Source organism: Lactuca virosa, chromosome 9 (assembly GCF_052849685.1).
Source record: "Lactuca virosa cultivar CGN04683 chromosome 9, Lactuca_virosa_CGN04683_v6, whole genome shotgun sequence".
Lineage (NCBI taxonomy): Eukaryota > Viridiplantae > Streptophyta > Magnoliopsida > Asterales > Asteraceae > Lactuca > Lactuca virosa.
Window position 1 is genome coordinate 163,849,483 of NC_136434.1, and position 4,009 is coordinate 163,853,491.

Genomic DNA, 4,009 nt, shown 5'->3' on the forward strand with positions numbered 1-4,009 from the left:
AAAATATTAAGTTGATATTATTATTAAAATATTATTTATATATGTTAGTTTATTCAATTTCCCTTTTAAATTGTTTTGAAAACGGTTTAGCAAAGTATCATGGGTAAAAAAAAACGTCTGTTCCTAAAAACCATATCTCTGGTAGCTAATGTTCGGATTTACTTTAACAAAGATACTTACAATATAATTTAATTGTATAACTTATATGCATGCCTTGTTCAATAACATGTGTATTTATAATTATATAAATAATATATCAATATTATAGTTCAATACATATCGATTGAAAGCTAGTGTTTCATGTTATCCCGGTCAAAGCTAGTGTTTAGTGAACCAACGGAACATCATATTTAAAAGGCAAAAATGGCCTTGGGTAATTAAGGGGACCCTTCATCCTTCAAACGATCGTGACGTTTTCGTTTTCATCAATCATTTTCTTTTTGTGGGATATAATTTCAGTGGTTTCTTGATATGGTCACTTGCATCTCCAGAACCCAAGTTATCATACACATAGATTCAAATTTCAAGCATAGTTATGGTCGCCACTACCTTGTTAATTATGCTCGCATGCAGCAACTATGCCGGCGTTCAAGTAATGTTAGAAAAAGACTATCTTTAACCCATGGCTGCTAGCATTAGGCATTTCCTGAAACAATATATATCCATTCGGCTGATAGTATCTTTGTCTGAATTAATAATGTAAGCTATATATATGTGAGATCTCTATGTCACTTGGGAACATATTCCACCAAAATGGCACAATCTCTAGATCTTCGATTTGTCTCTTTCATCTGCACGTTCATATTCATATCAATGAAGTCATCATCTTCATTAGATGATTATCAAACTTACATTGTTCACATGGACAAGTCTATGATGCCATCACCCTTCACTAGTCACCATAACTGGTACACTTCTGTACTTTCATCCCTTTCAGATGAAGCTTCAACGATGCATCTATACACATATAACCATGTCATGGATGGGTTCAGTGCAGTCCTGACCAAGTCCCAACTCGCGCAACTTGAGAAGATGCCTGGTCATCTTGCAACGTTTGAGGAGAAACTTGGACAGCTTCACACAACACACACGCCTAAGTTTTTGGGACTAAAGAAACATGCTGGACTGTGGCCGGTGTCTGGGTTCGGTGAAGATATGGTTATTGGCATACTTGACACCGGAATTTGGCCGGAAAGTGAGAGTTTTCATGACAAAGGCATGTCGGAGGTACCATCTCGTTGGCGTGGAACTTGTGAAACTGAAAATTTCTGTAACAGAAAGATTATTGGTGCACGTTCATTTAGTCGGGGGATGAAGCGTCGAAGAGAGAACATTTCATCAACAGACGATTATGATTCTCCTAGAGATTACGAGGGACATGGAACACACACATCTTCAACCGCAACTGGTAGTCGTGTCCAGTTTGCTGATTATTTCGGATATGCAAAGGGAACAGCCACTGGAATAGCACCAAAAGCTCGGTTAGCCATGTACAAAGTGTTGTTCTTGAACGAATCGTATGAAGCTGCAGAAAGTGACACACTAGCAGGAATGGATCAAGCAATAGAAGATGGTGTGGATCTAATGTCGTTGTCGTTAGGGTTCATTGAGACACCATTTTTCCAAAACCCTATTGCAATTGGAGCATTTGCAGCTATGGAAAAAGGGATCTTTGTATCTTGTTCAGCTGGTAATGCTGGCCCTCATCATTACACGATAACGAATGGGGCTCCTTGGATCACCACTATTGGTGCAGGAACCATAGATCGTGATTTCGCAGCCTATGTGACAACAGGTGATCAGAAATATGGAACCCTAGTAGGAAAGTCGGTTTCTCCATTAAATCTTTTGGTAGAGAGAGTTTCTATCTACTTTGGACATGGGAACAGAAGCAAAGAAACTTGTGATTATGATTCTATTGATCCCAAAGATGTTCAAGGCAAGTACATTTTCTGTGAATCTGATGGAATATCATTCGATGAATTTAAAACCTATGGAGCTCTCGGAGCTATCTTTAGTTCAGACTTTGGAAACTTTCTCCGGCCAAGAGACTTCGATTTTCCCTACGTTTTATTGGAGCCGAAAACTGGAGACTTACTAAAGAGGTACATAATTAACACAGCCAACGCGACTGTTAGCGTTAAATACTGTGAAACTTTGTTTGGTGTAAAGCCATCTCCTCAGGTTGCATACTTCTCATCAAGAGGACCCGACCTGAGATCTCCATGGATACTGAAACCCGATCTCCTAGCTCCTGGAGTTGATATCTTGGCTGCATGGGCTCCGAATAGAGAAAGTGCACCAATTGGAGATGATTACCTGCTCAGTGATTATAAGCTTGAATCTGGCACATCCATGGCTTCTCCTCATGTAGTAGGCATAGCTGCGTTACTAAAATCAGTCCATCGTTGACTGGAGCCCGGCTGCAATCCGATCTGCAATGATGACAACAGCCTATACTCTCGACAATAATAAAAGCATAATCATGGACATGACAACTGGATTACAAGGTACCCCTTTAGATTATGGTGCAGGACATGTTAACCCAAACAAAGCCATGGATCCTGGCCTGGTTTACGACATACAGCCAGAAGACTACATCAACTATCTCTGTGCACTGAACTACACAAGAAACGAAATCCGAGTCATTTCAAGGGGATCGGAGGTTAGTTGTGAGAATGCAACCCTTGATCTTAATTACCCTTCGTTCATGCTCATCTTAAACAATACCAACACCACCCGGGTAACCTTTCAAAGGGTGTTAACGAATGTGGGGAAATCAAGGTCTACATATCGAGCGATGCTAGAGACTCCTCCTTCGGGTATGAATGTTGTTGTAAAGCCTGCAACGATCTTTTTTGAAGAAAGATACACTACGGCCAACTTTGAGATCACTGTCGACGTTGACATAACTCATGCTCCTCCAACATATGCTGGGTATTATGGGAATTCTGGGTATCTAAGCTGGCAGGAGGTGAATGGAACCCATGTCGTTCGAAGTCCCATCGTATCTGCTACTGCATCTGGCAAGCCATTCAAAATCTAGTGTAGGTTCTGTGACTCTAGTGGCTTAAAATGTAAATAAGGGAAAGTCAAATTGACTTTGACCACCCATAGGCCATAATCGATAGGAGGCGTAATTTGTTGGTGATTACCTAATTATGTGGTTATGGATTCATTCCAGTTTATTTCTTGTATTTTCATTAAGCTTTCTTTTAAGAAGAAAGAAGAAGCAAAAATTAATCGATGGCATTTTGGAGGAATTTCTTGTTCAGTTCCATTCCACAAATACGTTTCCGAAAAAGAAATCGATATCAAAGCTCGAAGTAGAGCTGCACATTGGTGGTGTCGGACCGGTCTCGGGCCTATCTCGAAACAGTTTGGTTTTTTTAGATCGGTTTTAAAATGGTCCGGTCTTTTTTCGGACGGGTCTAGGGGCGGCTCAACCTTATAGTTTGCTAAGCTAGGGCTTAATGTCCCCTATTCTAAAAGACCTCTTATTCTCCAAACTAATCCAACACTAATATATTTTAAATCTTAATTAGTCCATTACTAATTGTCTGATAGGCCACATCACCGTGAGCAATCTTGATTCTTAAAGACGAAACGCATGCGACACATCAGTGTGATCTTGAAAACTGAAATGCCGCATTTATCTTCTATTCATCTGTCTCGATTCTCAATTATTCAAATCCTTGTTGGTAATGCAACAAAGCAAGTTAAGCACTTCGGACAAAAACGATAAATGATTTCGATAACACACGCGGAATAAAATTATTGAAAAATTGCAAATGAAACTGAACACGATATTTAACGTGGTTCGGTCTAATCTGACCTATATCTACGGGCGAACGAGAGAGGTAGGATTTCATTTAATATCAAAGAAATATTACAATCATACAAGTCTAACACTGCACTTGTCATCTGATCACTCTATGTAAGAGATCACTCGTATTTTGGTTGCCAAAAACAAGGCTCTGCACAAAATTAATACCTCACAAAACTATTT

General features: G+C 39.6%; 1 pseudogene; it reads left to right on the top strand.

Moving 5' to 3' along the window:
• The first annotated feature begins 753 nt into the window (after window positions 1–753).
• On the top strand, window positions 754–3,046 carry LOC145139972 (subtilisin-like protease SBT1.7 pseudogene; annotated as a pseudogene).
• Window positions 3,047–4,009: the final 963 nt, after the last annotated feature.